Source organism: Sciurus vulgaris (assembly GCF_902686455.1).
Source record: "Sciurus vulgaris genome assembly, chromosome: 9".
Taxonomy (NCBI): Eukaryota; Metazoa; Chordata; class Mammalia; order Rodentia; family Sciuridae; genus Sciurus; species Sciurus vulgaris.
Window position 1 is genome coordinate 123,662,525 of NC_136469.1, and position 21,408 is coordinate 123,683,932.

The 21,408-nt window shown below is 37.5% G+C and overlaps 1 long non-coding RNA gene across 1 annotated transcript; it reads left to right on the forward strand.

Moving 5' to 3' along the window:
• Positions 1-10,330: 10,330 nt before the first annotated feature.
• LOC306669870 lies at positions 10,331-20,757 on the forward strand. The gene is made up of 3 exons (XR_013766231.1): positions 10,331-10,445; positions 10,721-10,824; positions 20,665-20,757. It is a non-coding gene; the product is annotated as an uncharacterized lncRNA (long non-coding RNA).
• The last annotated feature ends 651 nt before the right edge of the window (positions 20,758-21,408 follow it).

Genomic DNA, 21,408 nt, shown 5'->3' on the forward strand with positions numbered 1-21,408 from the left:
AAAGAAAAATTAAAACAACCTTTAAGACACTGAAAAGGTAAGATTTCTCTTCAGTTGGTTAAGAGCCTCTTTTCCTGATTCCTCTCCCTCTTAGCCTCCCATTTATTTTCAAGGAGGCAAAGTATCTCACCTCCACATAGCTTCAATTGGCCATTTGGGGAGTGGGTGAATGCCATTTAATTTTCTGTGAGTGTCCACCTGGCAGGTTTGGCTTCTGTGTACATCAATCCTGAGATCACATCCTTGAAGCAAGAACAATAATAGGAGAGGAAAAGTGGCCTTGAGAGCAGCAATCTTAAGATAGCCTTTCCTTTAATATTATTAGAGACGAAAAAATATGTGTGATTTCTCTGACTGAAATGGCCAGCACAAAAGAAAAAGAAAAAAAAAAAAATGTTCAGAGTGGCAAAGTCTCTGCTTGTTCAAATTCTTAAAATATGGCTTAACACACAATCTCATAAAACACTAAATGAGAGGGGGGAAAAAAGTTCTTTCTTGTATTCCCTGAAGAAAGCACAAAAAGACAGATGGCCCAAATAAGAGGGTCCCTGGTCAGATAAGACCTTAATAATTTTCCTTTGCCTTGACAAAGGAAACTGTGTAAGAAACTGTGATGACTCTATTCTCCCAGGAGAAGCACAACAGGGAGGGGAGAAAGATGCCTAAAAATGGCTGTGCCTTTGACAACGTGGGTTATAGTGCTTCGTTTTGTTAAGTAATAAAAGGACAATTAAGAACTTTTTCTTTAGTTCCTTGTACTATCCTTACTTGGGCATAAAATCCAAAGAGGAAAGTCCAAAAGAGCATGATTTCTATTTCTACGGGGTTCTTTCTCCCCGTCTCCTTTCTGTTATATAATGAGGGCAGAACAAAGAAATGTGTTTTATTCAGTCTCTGGCCAAAACAAGGAGGGAAGGCAGAAACAGCCCAAACTGGAGAGTGTTAAAATAAATGCAAGGTTCTAAATTATTATCTCACATGAACCATTTGTAGAGATTCTTTAATCTGTCAACAGCAGCTAGAGACTAACTCCAATGCCAGTCCTGCCCAGTTTCAGTTCCTATAGTCAAGAACACTGTGGTGTGAGAGACTGGGCTAATTAGCATTAATCCTGTCAACCACTCCTAATTGAAAGAACAATTTCTGCTTTCAAAGACTCAACATCAGCATCTTTATAGTACAATTAGGAAAAATCTTGGGGGGAAAAGTGAATTTTAAAAAAAAAAGTATGCATCTAACACCCAGCTCATTCTTCTGAATATTCCAGAAAAGGAGCACCAGCGTGATTTCTTCGTGGCAAGAGGTTGACAGGACTGTTTTACTTTCAAATCCTGACTCTGCCACTTGGCAATGTGGCTTCATTTAAATAATTTAACCTCCTTGACCTGACATTTCCTCAGATGTAAATAAAAACAATATACTTGAGAAGTGCAATGAGGTTTAAATAATAAGGTAAAAATAAAATAATTGATGAATTTTAATTCTTTTCCTTACTATAATGTATTATGATGTCAGATATTTGTGATTTTTAAAAAGCTCTTAGGTGAATTAGAAAGCAACATCATGCTTCATTCCTTCTTCATCAACGAATTTCAGCAGTATAAATCAGAGATTGGCAAAGTCCAGGTAATCTCGGCAGATCCACCCCATACCTGCTTTGTAAATAAAGTTAAATTGGAGTCCATGCCCTCTCATTTACATACATTGCTGCTTTCTTGCTTCAGTGGCAGGATGTGCAATTGAAACAGACCCTATGACATCAAAGCTCAGAATCTTGACTACTTCACCTATTACAGAAAAAGTATATGACCTTAAATATTAGCCTGGAATGGTAACCACACCTATAATCCCAGTAACTCAGAAGGCTGAGGAAAGCGGACTGCAAGTTTGAGGCCGCCTGGGCAAATTTGTGAGACCCCGTCTCAAAATAAAAGAATTTAAAAAGGACTGGGATTATAACTCATTGGTAGAATACTCTGGAGTTCAATCCCTAGTAATGCAAAAATAAAATTAAATAAATAAAAAGTTTATGGCTTGCAGTTTGAAAAAAGAAAGGACAGGTTAACAAGAATGCTTGAAAATTCCCAAAGGTGTATAAAAGAAAAAAATAATTCAGAAATGTAAATATTCCTAGGTCTAATATATCTGTCTTGCTATGATACTAACAATCAATATATTCATCTTCAAAGATTTGTTTCCATTCAGTACTCTAGATGAAAATGAATTCACTTTGCTGGACTTTTCCCAAAATATGAGTAGTACCTATGTACTTTGCAAATGTTAAAGCTTAAAAAATTGACAAATTATCTTGAGAATGGCCAAGCATTTTTAAAACCTGGTGCCATTGTGCATCCCTCCCCCAGTTTCTGGTTATAATCACCTCCCTTCCTCTGTAACGTCTGTCTCAAACTTCAACTAATATCTCCAAGGGAGAGTATCATTTCTGTTGATGATAGAAAGCTTAATTAGCCATTATTAGTTCAAGACATTCATTTTTGTATTCTTTTTTGGGGGGGATTGAGGGGCGCACTGGGGATTGAACCCATGGCCTTTCACATCCTATCAAGACATTCATTTTAGAAGGAAGCAAATGAGACAAAGGGATGAAGTGAACTCAGGCCATACCACTGAAATCAGCACCAGAGCTGAGGGGAACCCACTCTTTGGGTGCTAATCCCCTGACCTTTTTAAGACCCCATCGTACTTCTCCAATCTGGCCAGCCTCCATTCTAATCCCAGGATCCATATTCATATGTGATTTTCCATGTAGGGATTTTTACTATCTGCCCCCATCTCCTCAATCTCAGTTCAAATAAACTCTAAAGAAAACTTCACTCTCATCAATCTTAAAATGTCACTTGTAATTTGAGAAAGAGTTTGTGCATACAAATTACTTCCAATTTATTTTCTCCTTCTACCTCTCATCCTCTTACAACCTACTTTCCCTGGTCACACCTCTTTTCTATGATTCTTCCTATTGATTACTGAAGTGTACCAGTCAATCTACTCTGTGACTTCCTGTGACCTGCTTCTCTCTCCACTTCCCGGTGACAACTGACTTCTTGTATCCTCTATTCTTTTTGTAATTTTTACCCCTTCTTGTCCCCTGAAGATCTTTTCTTGTGACCCTCTTCTCTCCTCTTTCACTCTATAAGGCTATCTTTTCTGTGGTTTCCCGTTTACTTCACTTGTCTGAAATGTTACCTCCTCTCAGGATTTCAGGTGTGTGTCCTAGTCGTAAATCCAGAGAGGGTTCAGGCAAATCTCCAGTTCACTTCCTACTGAGACTTCTTTTCCTGTCTCACCTACTCACCTAACATCAGTGAACAGTCTTGCTCTCCTCCCTAAAGTCACTGTTCAGGAACCTCTCCTCTTTCCCTCCTTTTTTCCATCCCTCCCTTTCCTCCTCCTTCCTTCTCTTCAAACCACTTCTAATTAGCTGTTACATGATGTGGATTCTCAACTACACTGTATTTCCTACCTCATTCAAGTCTCTCTTTTCTTTATATACTATTGTCAACTCCTTGATCCAGACATCAGACACTTCCCTCTCTTCTATGGATAAAAGATTGAGAATAATTCTGAACTCTCAATATCAGGAGGAAGAAGTACAGTGTGATAAAAATGATTCAGTAAATGGCACCATCGGCCCTGTTGTTCAGAGAAAAGCGTTCTCAAATAATGGGAAGCTGTACTAGTGGGAGCAGGAACCAGGGAAACTTGAAAAGAAAGCAAGCACATTTTTATCAGGAGTGTTAGTCCAAAGGGACAAACGCAAACATGTCATATAGGATTTGCCTCTGTAATACGAGATGCTAAGTTCCTAAGTTACATTTTCTTTGCACTCACTATACGCAAACCATCATTCTAAGCCCTCTGCACATACTAACTCATTTAACTTCCCAAACCACCTATGAGTTACCAACCCCTATTATACTCGTTTTACAGATGAGGAAAGTAGTGCACAGAGAACTTGATTAAGGAACTTGTTAAGTGATAGAGGGCAGATATGAATTCAGAGGAATACAGGCTCTTAAATACAACAGTATAATGCTACCCTGGAAATGTGAATTATTTCTGGAGAAAAGTTACTGCTTGTGGTTTTTATTATCTCTGTCTTTATTTGCTCATCACACATTCATCTCTGTTTTCTTCAAAACCTAATGTTTGACAGGGAATATCAATGCAGCCAGGTCACATCAGTGATGAGATCTCCAGGCCTGTGCCCTCATGGAGCTGGCTGTTGAAGCAAATCTAACAGGAGGGGAATAAGGGAAAGAGGAGATGGAGGGTAATTCTAGACCTTTTGTTGGAGCAAGTGGGTGCATAGTGAGGTTTTCTTTTCTTTCTTTCTTTCTTTCTTTTTTTTTTTTTTTTTTTTTGATTGTCATTCTTGTTTTGGTTTTTTTGTTTTTTGTTTTTTTTTTTTTTGGAAGCGTGGCATACAGGTTTATCCTGTACTCTGCTTAATGTTGAGTTAATTTGGTAAGAGTGGAAGCTGTGATTTGTTTGTTTGATTTATTAGTTTGCTTCTATCAGAAGACAAATGATGACTTTTTTGTCACAGTACCACTTTTGTTCCATGTTGAGGTCCACCAATACATCAGAAGTGGGAAATTACTGCTGGCCAAAATCTACAAGTTTCTTTTTCATTAGAAAATTTTACAAAAAGAAATTTCCCTGATCACTATATTCCCTTTTCAGTTTTTTATTAACATGGGAAAGATAAATAAATGCTTATTTCCCTTTTGTTTTAAAGATATAAAGAGTTAATATGTATTACCTCTCCATTATAATCAGTATGATTGCATATGCATGCACGTATTATGTGTGTGTGTATATTTGTGTAAAAAATGAATTTGAATACATTTTATGAGTTTCAAATCAGTCCAACTGATAAAATTCTCACTTCTTTTTAAAACTCATTTTCTCCTTGTCCAATATGAACCTCTTCAAGTAGATCTGCAAACCTTTAGAGAATTTTGTATATACTTTCTAGAGTAACTCATTTGTAGCAGCTTCAGTTCAAATTCTGGACTGTGAGGCTACATTCCAAACATTTCATATTATCTTAATTTACTCTTCCTTTCCTATACACAGAGCTCTGTTTTTCTAGGGCACAGGGGTGAAAGGCTAAAACACCCCTGATGAATTATTTTTATTGCAAGTTATGACATAATGGCCTTAGGATAACATAAAAGATACTCAGATTACTAATATTCATAATCAATATAGTTGCTAGAAATAGTAACTTAAAAATATTGCTGTGCACCGAGGACCTCCACTCTTTTCTAAGAGCAAACAGTTCTAAGACAAACCTGCTGTTGATTATGCTGTCTCTTTTTAACCTATAATCAGTCTGGGTCATAGAATTAGCTACATATCTAATTTTCACTTGCTGTCCTCATGTCACTGTGTCTCTATGTTCTTGTGGTCTGGAGTCTTTCCCCTAGGACACTCCTTGGCAACAGCACAGGGACTCACCTTCCCAGGTGCTTGCAAGTCAGGACTGCAGCTTATTCACTGCCTTTGTCATTAGAGGTGACTCTGCCTCAGTAAGAAGTCCCTGAACACTTTCTACCTTTGAACATTTCAGAAATGACCCCTCGTTTTCTTAAGGTGAATACATTGCTCTGGAAAAGTCAGAGGATGATCTAACTTTCTTTGTCCTGTAAGTTCTTAATCTTTGTGCTTAGATTTCAGAAAGTACTGGTTTTCTAAAACTACCAATAATTTGTAAAGCATATGTCTTGGGTTTAATTTTGTCATAAGATATTTTTTGGTACATCACATACCCCTTTAATAAATAGTTTCAAGTATTTTTCTTAAATTTCACGATAGCTATATTAAATTTTACTTTTATTTATTTTGATTTTTTCCTTTGGGAACTTTCATTATCTACCTATAATAGCATTCTTGCCTTGAAATACATTTGAGTCTCTCAAATACTTTATCACTATTTTCAAAATACTATCTCTTGTGTATGTCCAATTTTGTGTACTTTGCATATTGTATTATTTTTCTTTTTAGCATTTATTTCATTTTTGAATATCTCTTTTTGTGCTGTTCTTTCATAACTTCTATAAACTTTTAAATAACTGTTAGTTGTTTTGAACTGTTCTTTTTTTTGTTTTGAGACCATGTTTATCTGGTATGGTCTTATTACTTGCAAATATAATATTTAGTTTCATATTTTCATTTTTTATACACATTTTCCAAAAGTTTGATCTTGGATATTTTATGTCCCTCATTCTTATGAAAAAATAGTATTCTATGTTAAAGCTCCCAAATAAAGGCCTTGTCCTCTCCAGCATTTGCTAGGCCTTGTTATGGGAACAGCTTCTCAGTTCTTCCACCCCCTGGTGAGGAATTATTGACTTCTGTCATCTTTATGATATTCATTGGCATATTCCAGATTCTGCAACATTTATATTGTATCAATCTCATTTCAGTGCTCATGTCTTTTTGTTCTACTCTCATAGAAGCACCCATCCCCAGATGCCTTTACAACCTGTTCTTCCCCAACCGGACTTTTACCATGGACCCCTCAATTGATCCGATTTCTAAAAAGGGAACTCCAAACTGCTTGCCCCACGCTGCCCCCTTCCAGCTTGAAGAAGCCAGATCAGTCATTACCCCCTTTCCCTACAGCAGTGAAGTAGTTCTTAAAATTAGAGGGGTGAATGAAGCCAGAATTGGGGACAGACAGTTAATGTAGAAATAGGGGATCAGTCAAATCGAGGAAATGAAGTCCATGAAAACCATCTGCCTTTGGAAGTCTGGAAGGAGAATGGACTTTTTACATCTCACCTGCAAAACCAGCCCCAGTCATGTAGGCAGGAAGGGGAGAGAAGGCTTCAGCAAGAATTGGAGAACAAAAGATTTTCTTATAAAAACAGAAATGGGGGAATGTAATATATAAAGCTGCTCTCCCGCCCTTTCCTGTGCAGCCATTTTCCCCGCCTCCCAACTACTGTCAGTCTGTGAACATCCTAGCTAGCTATTGGTTCATCAGTCAGCTTGCAAGTATCCTTCTCTGTTATTGGTCCTCTGTTAGCCCAGCGGAATTCAACTGCTTCACAGTAGCTCCCCTGCCATCGTTTCTCATCCTTCTCTCTCTCCTACTCACTTTCTCTATCCTCCTCACTTTTCACACTCTCTCTAGTGCATGCCCTTTCTCATTTCCTTCCTTTTCCTCTCATTTTCTCTCTTACCCTGCAGGGAGACACTCTGTTTGCTTAATAAACTCCCTTACGTGAAAAAAGAAAAAGAAAAAATAGTATTCTAAACTTTTAGGAGACCTTGTTCAGGTAATCTTTTGTATCACTACAGATTTGATATATAGGTCTCCTGAGTTGTTTACATGAGATGTTAGCAGTTATTAGGGTTTGCTTCCTGAAATTTCTACTTGTGCCCCAGTTATTTAATTATTTTTTAATTAGTGGGTTTCTATTTTTCATAGCATAATAGGTTACCAGAAAATTGAACATATAGTGCAGAGCATTTCCACTTATTTCCCTGTCTCCCATCTACAATTTTCCGCTTTCTTAGCATCTTTCAATTGCTCTGGTCCATTTGTTAACAATTTTGATGAACCACTATCATAGTTTATCTTAGGATTTCCCTTTTGTGCTCTGGATTTTGCTAAATTTATAATGCTATGTAGTCACCATTAAAATATCATACAGAGTAGTTTCATTGCCTTTAAATTCCCCTGTGATTCACCTATCCCTACTTCGAAACTTCTCATTTACTTCTCTACTTCTCTGAACTACATAAAGTACACAAAAATGTTTTTTTTAATTAAACTACTCCATTTCCTTGTGCCTAAAATTTTCTCATTGCATTCTGAGAATTACACAAAAATTTATGTGATTATTGACACTTCTCAAACATAATTTGGTGATTCAATTTTTAAAGATAAAATATAAACACACTCATCATTCACTCATTCACTAATCCATTCATGTTTATTTTTAACACATTGGTATCCATTACTTATAGTGATCTTGACACAAGAGGTCCTTAGGATCTAGTGGTTAGTGATCATAATTCTTTAATCCCTAGTCTGATTGAGTTTTACTTTGAGTAGAAGATGATAGACAAAAAACAAAGGAACACATACATATTATGTTGGAGGATGATAAGTACTAAGAAGAAAAAGAAAATAATGGTATGGATAATTACTTTGAGTGAGAAAGATTTCTAGAGATCCATGTTGTCTCAGCAAAGACATCAGTCAAGCAGTAGAAAGAGCTCTGTGGAGTTTTCAGAACAGCATCACTTACCCATTCACTACCATCTCAAAGGTTCCAGAGTCTTACTTTTGGCAACATAGCCGGTGAACACTGGAGACAAAAATAGGAATGCCAAAATTTCTGTCCTGAAGCTTAGCATCATTAATATATTTTAATTGATTTATTCAGCAATTCTATAATTGTCGTAGTTATTAATGGAATGATTATCATCTTCCATCTAAAGAGAATAAGCACATGTCCTTTCTTTAAAAAGTCAGAATTACATTTATAGAAGTCTGCAAGAATATCCACCCAGAAGGAAATTTACTTTTTACAATTTCTTTTTAATTCATTGCATTTAAGCCATTTTCAAATTCATATCGTTTGGTATTAAAGAGTGGTTATGTAGCTTGAGTACAAAGACTCATTCTCATGTGTACTCAGTGCTTCTTTTCTCCTATTGATTGTTTTGATTCTTTTTTTTCCCCCTTCTTTGAAGAAAGTTGCCTTGCCAATCCTTCTGAGGCACACAGAGATGTAGCACAGGCCGAGAGAGGTTAGTTGTTCCCTTCCTAAGAAACAAGGTTTTGTAATGAGAGCACATAACTGAGTCTCCCTCAAGGCAAAAAGAATAAGAAATTAGCTTTTCAACTCTGCTTATGAAATGATTCACTAATTAGTAGTCCTAAATGTTAGGAGAAGAGGGATGGAGGAATAAAAACTGCTTATATGACGTTTTGGGTATGATGAAAGTGTTATATAAAACTTTGCTTCTTCACGGAAAATACCACTCTGTAAGAATCTGGTACTATAAACTGTTACTTAACGGGTTCCTACAGCTGCAGACTGATTAAAACCCAGCAGGTAAAGCTATAATAAACAAATACCACCTGCTGCTGGAACAGGTGTCTGTGTCCTCATTTAGAAACCCGACTAAATGAGAGGATGCGGAGGGGTTAGAAGAGACCATTGCCTGGATTACCAGGAGCCGGCGTTCTGTAATTCATTGCTGTGTCCTTGAACTCAATGCTGTGGGTTCTGACTTGCCGGGCTAGTTGATGATGCCTCAAGGATCGCACTTCAATACAATTAGGAAGACCTATATCTTCTCCTGGTAGGATCCCTCACACTCCGCGTCTGCATTTTCTTCCTTCTTGTTTTATTGCTGACCTCTCTTCACCCTGCACTACTTAAAAATCAATTACGGGACACCAGTTATTGAGGAGAGGTCCTTTTACCTGAAAACACCAAGGAAAAAGAAAGCAGAGAACAGACTAGAGTACACCGCATACTGGGGGATTTAATGAATAACTTTTAAATAGTATTGTGCTGTGTGGTATTAAATTCTTTTCTCCTCCCACCTTTTTATTGTATTTATTTATTTTAGCGTTATCATTCTTTACAACTATTCTAGCAGAGCTAGCATCTGCTGAGAGGAGAAAAAAGTACTTGTTCAAAGATTTACGGTCTGGTCCTTTCTATTTAAACAATGTAAACAGGTGGTAGTCATTGTAGGAGGATTTTGAGAATGTTTAATTGGTACAGGCTCAAGAACTATTGAAACATTTAACTTCTTTTGGGAAGCGCGCGCTCTCTCTCTCTCTCTCTCCCCCTCCCCCTCCCCCTCCCCCTCCCTCTCCCTCTCCCTCTCCCTCCCTCTCCCTCTCCCTCTCCCTCTCCCTCTCCCTCCCCCTCTCCCTCTCCCTCTCTCTCTCTCTCTCTCCTTCTCACTCTTCTCCCTCTCCCTCTCTCTCCTTTTTTCTTCTTTCTTCTTTCATTGTTATTTTTTTGCTATTTTTTTTCTGATAATGTACTAGGTATTTTATTCTGTTATTGTTTAGATCAAATACAAAATATAAAAATGTTTGCACTATTTCAAAGTGCTGTATAAATATAAGAAAAGCTTCCAATTGCAGTTTTGTTTGAAGCTCAAAACCACATTTCAAAATAAGTTGTGAGACTCTTGCCTAAGACATGTGAAGGAGGTAAAAAGGAATTTCTGTGACTCCTCCAACACTCAGAAGAATGTTAGTAGTTAGGGAAAAATTGCTTTAGGGAGGCTACTTGGAAAAGCATATATCCTCCAGTTTTTGGAGCAGAGTGATACTTTTGAGATACCATAGTCACTCACAGGAAAATCGTATTACTGGCTGGAGTCAGGACCCAGTTTCTGTTCCACAGAATCGAAGAATGAACACCGCTAATGAGGTAAGCAAATGAGTAGAAATTTTATTAAAAAGGAACTGAAAGAAAACAGCTCAGAACTCCTGGTGCAGTACCTGGGAGGGATAAGAGTGCTGTTTATTGCATCGTTCCTTCTTTTAAAGGCACATAAAGAGAAGTTAATATGACCCTCCTGATTGGTTGTTTACTTTTTCTGTTTTTGGTACCAGGGATTTAACCCAGGAGCACTTAACCACTGAGCCACATTCCCCAGCCCTTTTTTTTTTATTTTTATTTTATTTTATTTTTTTTTGAGACAGGGTCTCCCTAAGTTGCTTAGGGCCTGACTTGATTGCTGAGGCTGGCTTTGAACTTTGAACTTACAATCCAACTGCCTCAGCTTCCTGAGTTGCTGGGATTGCGGGTACGCACCACCAAGACTGACTTGAATGCTTCTTGATGTTTCGGTTGTCCTGCATGCAGAAGCAGGCCAGATCACAAGGTTGTTTTCCATAAAAATTGGAAATGGGAACTTGATTTACAACATATCCAGGTATGTTGAAATGACTGTTCTCCTGCCTACCCTCTTGTTCATTTTTACTGTTCCTTCTCAACTCTTGACCACCTATCCTTTTTCTATCTCAATGGGACAAGCAAAACATAGCTATAGTAGGTATGTTAAGAGCAGCACAAAGGAGAAGTGGCTGATTTGAACAAGTCATGTGACTAAACATGGTGGGGGCAGACAAGGTGGAGGCTTTACCTTTGATCATATTTACACCTAGATTAACAAATCAAAGGCATAAGGTTTCTCAGCTCCTATATCTGACATCTTCACAGAACTATGGATCAGTTATGTCATTGCTGAGTTGTTGCTATAAAGATTTAAATCTTATACTTTCCCAAGCCTTAGCAAGATACAATTTTGTTTCATGCTCATATAAAGCACAAGCAAGTAGGAAGGGGGCTTTCTTCCATGTAGGCATTCAGGGATCAAAGTTCCTTCATGGCTACTATAAGTCTTTAGAATTCTTCTCCATTTCGCAAACTGCTGGGAAGGCACCCCTTCTTACTCACTTTGATCTGCAAGTGATATACATTGGGTCCCTCACATTCCATACCCCCACATAGATGCCAGGGAGAGTGTCCAACATGTAGCCTCAAAGGGGTCACTTTGAAGGAACAAATCCACACTGTGAAAGGGGATCAAGTCACTCTGGTGGTTAGTTATTCACGTCCTCCGTAATGATGAGTAAGGTAGCAAGAGGGATCAATAGCTGCTTCCAGGTCAGTGAACATGTAAACAGTCATTCAGAATAAAGAAGACTTCATTTCATTAACAGAAAGGAGATAGAAAACATTTTGCTACCAGGCATGTAAGTGGATTTCCAAGGAATTCAATACTGCACCCATGAAATTAAGTGTCAGCAATAAAATTTTCTATATAGGGAAATATTTATGTCAGTGCTGGTGGAGTCATCCTTCTTTAGCTCTTTTAGCTCTTTTGCTCTTTTACTGCCCTCGTTCTCTACACTGTTGGAATCGGAAGTGGCTGATGGCAAAACAGAGAAGGAAAGGAAGAAATGCAAGTGGAGAGAGAAAAGGCGCCTACCTCACCCCCTCACACCGGTGTCTGGAAGTCACAGGATAGAGAATAAAAATAGCTTGCAATACATTTTTTATTACTTTGTTTTAATTTATTACTTATTTTATTTCATTATTACTCTTACACTGCACTTGACCCTAACAACTCCCCCAGAAACTTTTAATGACCCCAAAGTAAGGATAGGATAAAATAAAACAAACAAACAAAATACTCAAGCAAGACAAATCTTTAATTTCCTTCAATAACATAGGGAAAATCTGCCCCAGAGAACACGCTTGAAGAGGTAGTGAAACAATGTTTGCTTTCTGGTTACACCTATGAGTTGTGCTTGTTCAAGCTGAGGATGGTCTAAACAAAAGGCAAAGTGTTGACTATGAAGGGGAAAATCCTCAGCAAGCACATAAAAGTAAATGTTGTGGTTGATCACTTTTCTTGTATATGAATATTGATCTCTATACCTATGGTGTTTATTAATTGCATATTGCTATATTTGAGTACACTTTCCTTCCTTAGTCCAAAGTGAATGTTATTTAATTTTTAGAAATATATAATCTTGGAGAGTTTCAAAATCAATGAAAATTACATAATGAGAACAAAGATAGCGTCCTTTAGAAAAACTGGCTCTCCCTAAACCTTTCCTAACACTTCCTCTTTTTTCAGGTAGAATTGATAAAACTCTCTTGCCTCTAAATCTGTATCTCATACACATCTGTTTTTGCTGTTGACCTTGAAAATATTAATGGTGGGAATTTCAAATTCCCTTTACCTGGCACAGTGAGTGGTACATAAGGGTCTGGTAGATAGACAGACTCAAAGGCTGGAAGAAGAAGTTGAAAGTTGAGGTTTTTATAACAAGCCCCTAAAATTTTCGTTTTCATAAATCACCTTTCTCCAATGGAATGCTGGTGGAAAAAAATCAGTTAATTGAAAAGTTTAGATCTTAAGTTCCTTCTAATCAAAGTTTCAATGAATATAGACATAAGGTGCCTTCAGACCTTGACAAGATGCCTGTCTTGATATAACAAAGGTTAACATGTTAAAAAGTCCCTCCACTGGAGACCTAGATAATTCAGAATTCCATGTTTTTTTCTCTCCGATACATGGTGATTTGAAATTGGTAAGTGCATTACCATGAAGTTGGACAACAGTAAGGAAGGGATGGGATCCAGGGGGAGCAACATTTCCCATATGACATTTAGATTTGCCAAAAGGCAGTGCCCTGACATCACTTCAACAGTGGCTCTTCCCCGTCCTCTAAAGAACTTTATTTTAAGGGTATCAATACCATCTCTACCAATTCTTTTTTTTTTTTTTTTAAAGAGTCATTTTTTTTTAGTCATAGATGGACAAAATACCTTTGTTTATTTATTCGTTTCTATGTGGTGCTGAGGATTGAACCCAGTGCCTCGCACGTGCTAGGCAACCACTCTACCACTGAGCCACAGTACCAATTCTTAACGTCTATTACCATTTGCCTTCAAAATCAAATTATGAAAAAAAATCCTTGCAATATGAGAAAACCCACAGGCTCTTTTAATGAATTATGTTGCTATTAAACCACAATTGTAACTTTTTGTTAAATGTAAGAGTAAATGAACATCATTTAAGATTTCTGGTACTTTCAAAAGAAGTTTCATGGAAGAAACTCCAAGCTTAACATCTGTTGCCATCGTCAACCTAATTGATTATCCTAGGGAAGCAAGTTGTGCAGGAGAGACAAAGTATGATTTGAAAGGAGAAGTATATTATCAAGGTGTTAAATTAACTATAAAGTAATCTTGTGCTTCCAAATGTTCAGAGTCCCTTCTGTTAAATGTGAAAAGAAAGTGAAAGCAATATGCTCAATATTTTCCCTACATTCTTGCTTTGTCTTTGGAGGTCACCACGACTCTCTGTTTGCCAAGTTCCTTCTTATTAGGTAGCACATCAGAGTAAATCCTTCACTGAATTTTTTTTTTTGATGCTGGACATTTCTGACATGCTGGACTTTTAGTGCTTGAGGCTGTTTCTAGCATATTCACTAATTATGTTTAAATAGAAGCTTACTCTTATAAAATAGCAAGGCTGGATTTTTAGAGCAGAACAGTTTAAACAGCACTGATGTAAACGCAAGATGAGCAAGGTTAAACTCGAAGCCCCTTCAGCCAAGTACAACCCTGCAACAGAAAAGCAATTAATTCTTCCATACTTTCCAGGGGACATTTTTCAGGGTTTCCATCTTGTTAGCCACCCTTAAATACTTCTAGCCTTTTCGTATGTTTGCAATTCATCACTGGTCAGTACCCTTTCAAATAGATAACCTCAGCAATTTAAATGCTGACATATTATGCTTTGTTGTTCTTGTTCAGCAAGGTAGAACACAAAATCTGACATTTGTCATCCTTTTCTCTACAACTAAAACAGAAATTAGGCTTGTCTGTGACTCCCTATTGTTTTCTCCAGATCTAAATATGTGTTGCAAAATATCTGGGAAAACTCCTATCATGGAAACACTATCAGAGGAAGAGAGAATATAAAGACATGAACTTCAGTATGAGTTCTTTCCTAAATTATGGTACCTGTTGAGGCAAGTCAGTTAAACTTCTTTAAATCTTACTTCCACTATTCATAAATTGAGAAGTGAGTATTCTTTGTGATTTTCTCCCCCACTCGACCAATTGTTCTATAATTATTATCTTGTGTTTCTGTTTATTTTTTATTGAAATAAATCTCATGCAGTAAAAATTCTCTAATCTTAAGTGAATAGATCAATGAATTTTTAAATATGCATGGACTTGTGCAACTACCATTCAGATCAAAGCACAGGTTTCAGTCAATAGCAATCTCCCTGCTTTCCCCTGAATCTGTATTCCACACCACTCTCTAGACTTCTGTCAGGAGAGCTGCTTTTCCTGCTCTTGAATTGTATAGAAATAAAAGTATTAGGATGTGTCCTTTTATGTTTGACTCTTTTTGTTCAACAATACATTTGGATGAGCCATCCATAGTGTCATGAGTACCAACAGTTTGTTCTTTTTCACTGCTGTATTATATTCCATTTTGTGATTCCCACACAATAGTCATTTCTAGGAGTTATCTATTATAAATAAGGCTGCTAACAATATTTTTGTAAGTGATCCTTATTTTGAAGAATGGTTCGCATAATCAGAAACAGAATTTCAAATTCCAAGTTGAATCTTATTTTTAAACTTTAGTGAAAACTTGGAAACTGCTGGGTGCAATAGTGAATGCCTATAATCCCAGCAGCTTGGGAGGCTGAGGCAGAAGGATGGCAAGTTCGAAGTCAGCCTCAGCAAAAATGAGGCACTAAGCAACTCACTGAGACCCTATCTCTAAATAAAATACAAAATAGGGCTGAGGACATGGTGGCTCAGTTGTTGAGTGCCCCTGAGTTCAATCCCAGGTAAATCACCCCTTCGAAAAAACCCTGGAAACAATGTCCCATATTCTTTATTCCTATACCATGATTTACCTGAGATTTGTCTAAATTATTATTTAATTTTTACCAAATATATGGTTACATGATGTTATATTACTATAACTTTTAAAATGTTAAAGTATATTTTACTTAACATATGTATATCCAAACTCAAAATTTTGATATAGTAATTATAATTTATCTATTAGATTGATAAATATATATGGAATTATTGACAATATAAAATATTCATATCCTTCTGTAGAATTATAAATGTTCTCATGTTAACCATATATGTTTTAGATGGTCTAGTTCAAGGTCACTTCTCTGAGAAATTTCAATTCTAAAAAATGAATATTTCTGTTATATATCAATATTTTACTTATTAAATTCAAGCACAGTACATATAATTATACATTTGCAACTAAAAATATTTTGGGAAACAAAACATTTCTTAAAATAATTAACTAACACTTTCACAAAATAGTGTGAGAAAGCTGGTTTTGGGAGTTCAGTCCTTCAAATGTAACTTCTGCATCAGGTTGTTGCTCTAGTACTAGCAAATTCTCTTCAGTTGTGTATGACCCTTAAGAATATTCTATACTCTGACAGCTTTAAGGTACTCTATATTTCAAAGACTCTCATAGATCCTTAGATATTATTTCATAAGCTTCAAAACAACTTCAATAGTATTAGAGATAGTATCATAATGATGATACAAAATATATTCAATGATGAAAACATGATGACAAAAGTAGACAGTTTTAAGCCAGTTTTGTCTATTCATAGGATGTGGTTGCTTTGTTGTTATTCATTATCTGTGTTATCTTAAAGTCAAATTGGTTCTTCTCACCTTTATATTTATAGGATTGTCTATCATTAGCATATGGCAGACAATGTCTTAGATACAAACTGTTTGGGGATGAACTTGTTCTTTCAAAAAAATTAAACCTGTAAATATTTTCTATTTTCTTTCTGTTGTCAAAGTTTGTTCAAAAAATGAATAGAATGCTGTAGTGGAACAAAGAAACTTGGATAAAAATAAAAGGTTGCAAATCTTACAATATTGCCTTATATTAGTCATTCACTTCTACCTGGAATTTGTATAATTTTAACAGTGGCTAAGCTTGGTATTTTTACTAAGTTTCTGTGATTAAAATAGTAACACAAGTAACAGGCATAAAATAGTAAAAGTGCATATGAATAATGGACTAATACATTCTTCACACAAACGTGATGCAAGCTATCGTTTCAGTTATTTACAGGAAGCTTGGTTTAAAGTGAAGATCACCAATTCTGTGGAAGAACAGCCCAGCTGAGCAGCACCCTGAACTCAACAGGGGTAGGGGCCTCCCCTGCAGGGCCAGGTACCACACATGGGAGCTAGTGCATCTCTGCCTGAGATGCCAGGTCAATAACCAGAGTCAAATCACATCAGAACCCCGCTGAGGATGTGCTTGGGCTGATAAAAGGGGAAAAAAAAAGAAACTAAATTGGTTACAATAATTAATTTACAAGCCCAGCAGGAGCTAGAAGAATATACCCGATTTGGATTTTGACAGTGCTTTATCAGAGAGGCTGGAATATGACAATGAATACGGAAGAATTCATTAACTTGGGAGCACTTTCTCAGGACATGGGACATACATACTACAAGATAAGGAGGCAGGGAGCCTCCTGTGGTGAGGGATGTTCCTTCCGCAGTAAAAGACCAATGACTGAGCCATGAATGCCCTGATAAAAGCAGGCAAGCACAGTACCTCTTAGGTCTTAGCACGTCTACCAGACGATGTGGAAACACTAGTGCTGAGTGGACCTAGAAAAGAAAGGGCTTTGTAGCAGATCCATACTCTGGCACTGGGCCATGTTACTTTACACAACACTGGGTTTTAGAGATAGCTGAGACAAGATTAAGTGTTGCATGAAATCTGTGGCAAAATCAATTGGCAAATCCCAACAGCAGCCTTATAAAATGCTGAAATGACCCCCAGAAGGCACATGTGTAATGGTTCAAATATTAGGTGTCCCCCAAAAGCTCATATATGAGACAATGCGAGAAGGTGCAGAGAAGAACCGATTGAGTTAGGAAAGCCTGAGCTCAAGGCATGAATTAATCCTTTGATGGGATTAACGGAGTAGGAACTGAGGGCGGGTAAGGTGTGGCTGGAGGAGGCGGGCATTGGAGGCGTGACTTTGGGGCATATATTTCTATCTGACAAAGTGGACTCTCTCTCTGCTTGCTAATCATCATGTGAGCTGCTTCCCTCTACCACACTCTTCTGCCATGCTGTTCCGTCTCACCTTGAGCCCTAAGGAATGAAGCCGGCTCTCTATGGATTGAGACCTCTGAAACTGTGAGCCCTTGAATAAACTTTATCTCCTCTGAAATTGTTCTTGTGAGGGTTTTTAATCACAGCAGCAAAAAAAGCTGACTAAAACAGCAGGTCAGAGGCAGCCCTCCGAAAGGCTGGGATCCCTTTCCTCAGAATGTACTGTATACACTAAACTATATGCTTCTCTATAATTCTGTGTCTCCAATGACAGAAAATATTAGAATCAAGGAGTGAAAGCAGGTGTGATCACATTGACTGTCACTCCCAAGATACACCAGGGAACTCTGTGCTTTCCATCTCCACAACCTGAGGTCTTCAGCTTGGAAGTTCTGGTCACTAAAGTGAAGCATGCTTGCCTGGGGACAGGATATGTTTTCCATTATACCACAAGTTATGACTCGTTTTGGATTCCTTCTGCCTAGAAGCCAGTAGATGAGAAGAGAGAGCATCACTATTAGTGGTAATTATCAAGCCTGATCGATAAGATGATGGAGTGCTGTTTTTATACAAAGGGAGCACGGGAATGTATGTACATCACAGTGAAACCCCTTGAGTGCCTCCATATTCCCTGGTCCTGTTGAAACTGTGAATAAAGTCACACATTAAGCCTAAGAAGGTGCGATGGATTGGATATTTACTTTCCTCCCAAACGTACACTTTGAAGGCTCAGCATCCAGTGTGATGAAATTAGAAGGTAGAAACAGAACAGCAGGACACTCGTGAATGGAAATAGTATTCATATAGAAGAGAAATAATCTCTCCCTCTTCCCCCCTCTCTCTGTCACGTGAGGATACAGCAAGATAAGAAAAGGGGTCTCATCAGGAATCTAACAATGCTACCATCCTGATCTCAGACTTCGACCTCCAGAACTAGGGGACATAAATGCTGGTTAAGCCACCTCTTCTAAGGCATCTTGTTGCAATAGCCCAAACTAACAAGAAGATTATGATAATCTAGGATTCAAAGCACTCAGGAATGAAGTCTTTCCACACCAAAGAAGCCACAGAGCCTGAAGGTAATGACCACAAGTAGGGGATTTTTAGAACAGATACTATGGGAAGCAGTTGATTCCCTGGTTGTGATCCTAGCAATCAAGAGCAGCAATCAGTCTCTCTTTCGTCCCACTTACTTCTCTTAAGAAGAGATGCTCATAGGAACTTTGGAATTGCTGGCCCAACAATGCCCTCTTAGATCTTCTCCAGCAAGAGGAGGAGATGAAGTTGCTATCGAATTGTTTTCATCTGTTGTGCTCTGAAATCCCTCACCCTGTACCACAGAAGCTAGTTTCCCTTAGCTATTTCCAGCCAATGACTGAATTCAGTAGGGATTAAAATGAAGGTTCAACCTGAGAGCAATGGAATACTCTGACTGGTGATTTTTTACTCCCTCACCCTTCCTGGTTTTAATCAGCTTTTTTGCTGCTATGACTAAGACCTAAGAAGAGACATTTTGGAGGACAGAGTTTATTTGGGTGCTCACAGTTTCAAAGGTCTCAGTCTGAAGACAGTTGGTTCTATCTTCAGGCCTCAAGGTGAGACAGAACATCATGGTGGAGGGATGTGGTAGAGGGAAATGGCACATACGAAGATCAGGAAGCAGAGAGAGAGAGACTCCACTCACCAGATACAAAATACATACACCAAAGGCACAAATCCAGTGACCCACCTCCATCACACCCTACCTGCCTTCAGTTACCAATCAGAGGATTAATTCTCTGATTCGGTTAAAGATATCACAGTCCAGTCATTTCTCCTCTAAACCTTTTTGCATCGTCTCACACATGAACTTTTGGGGAACACCCCACATCCAAACCATGGACGCTTTCCAAGTTTTTGAGAAGGTCCTGTACTCTATAAGATCTTCCTTTCCTTCTGTTCTTTTCTTGTTCTTGAGAGGAAGACTTTCATCATGATCTGAAAATCCTCCTGTCTTCCTGAGTCTCCATGGGGCTTCCACACACACACTTTGCCCTTAATGAATTTCTCACAGATTTTACCCCACAAGTGTGTTTATTGCAGGACACAGATTCATTGGCATGTGTTTCAATCTCATCCTCACTCATTACACATAAGTTTTGGGGAAACTTCACATCCATTATTTTACATCAGCATGACAGCTTTAATTTTTTTGATATGTTTTGGTTTCTCAGATATACCATACAAATCAAATAGCAGATAGTAAAACAGTCAATATGTGATAGAAAAGTGGATAGAAAACAAGAGATGAGCTAAACCACTCTCTTTTTCAAAACTGTGCAAAGCTAAATCATTGGTGGGTTACTGCTACTTTAATAAGAAACGATCTTTTATATTTTTCTTCCAAATTCATCATTATCTAGGACAAATTTTTAAATGATAGATTAAAATAAAATTAAAATTCTTTACTTTGTGCATTGCCTACAAAGTTTAAGTTAGTTTGCCAAAAACAGAAGTGCAGAATCTTTCACCTGCCTTTGAAAAATAGTACTTAAGATTATTTGTATATTTCTGTTAATATTTTGACTTGTTTTCAATATTCACAATGCAATTGTTTTAATTTTGAGGTTTACTCTTTTGTAACAAACAAAACCAAAGCTGCTCACAGATTGAGCCCCTCAACTCTTTGGGCAGGGTAATTTTGTCATCATGGCATTCTTAGGAATCTCAATTCAGAGTATGTAACTATGTATGTGTTATGTGCACATAAATAGATTATGTCCCTTGCATTATGATTATGTGTATATGGTTGCAAGCCTGGTGCCTCCTTTGAATTAAGGAACAGTCCAGAAAATGTTGTACAGCTTGTTATTCTGTATTCCTAGAAAAATGATGTTCAGAGAAGTTATTCAACATGCCCATGGTTGCAAAACCTTTGTATTTAATTTCAGAATCGTTGTTATTTTGATTGTAGACATCTGTTTTTGTCAGGTTTCAGCCACATCTCCTGGAGTCGTCTACATTATGTTCCCTCACTTTGAAAAACAATTAAGATGACTGAAGAAATCCATGCAACAATAACTGTGAGTATCAAATGCCTCTTCTTTTTAGCACTCCATAGAAAATCCCCTAGGTTTATAAAATAGACAATTCCATTCTCTTCCTGTTTCCTGTACCCCTTTCCAAAGAGAGGAAGAGAGATACAAAGAGAAAAATGAGCTTATGTGTCTAGATCTTGGAGCATTTGTCTAAGGACCAAGTTTTTCTCTGCTATATCAAACAGCAAATGTACCACAGGAAAATCTGTCCTTGAAAGGAAAGGCTTCAAAAGTATAGTTGTGCTGGTCACAACATATGTTTGTGTGTCTAATTAAACAAGTATGTTTTAGAGAATTAATTTAGTCTCAGCTCCAATGAATGTCACTAAGTCAAAAAAAAAAAAAAAAAAAGATGATATTTCCAACTTCCATGTTTTCACAAGAAATTCTGATTCCTGAGTCTACCTATCCAGTGGTTTGAAGTTGATAATTTTAAGCCCTACTCAAAATGCAGACAGTACAACGGCCCTGTTGTGACAGTGAGGTAACATGAAGGAAGCAAATGGAATGCAATAAAACTGGTAAAGATGAATGGCAGGGAAGACTTGGAACCAGATAGGACAATGGAAAGCGGCAGCAAGGACAGCAGTCGCCTAACTCCGTGTGCACTTTTTATGATAAAATCAACATTCTTCCT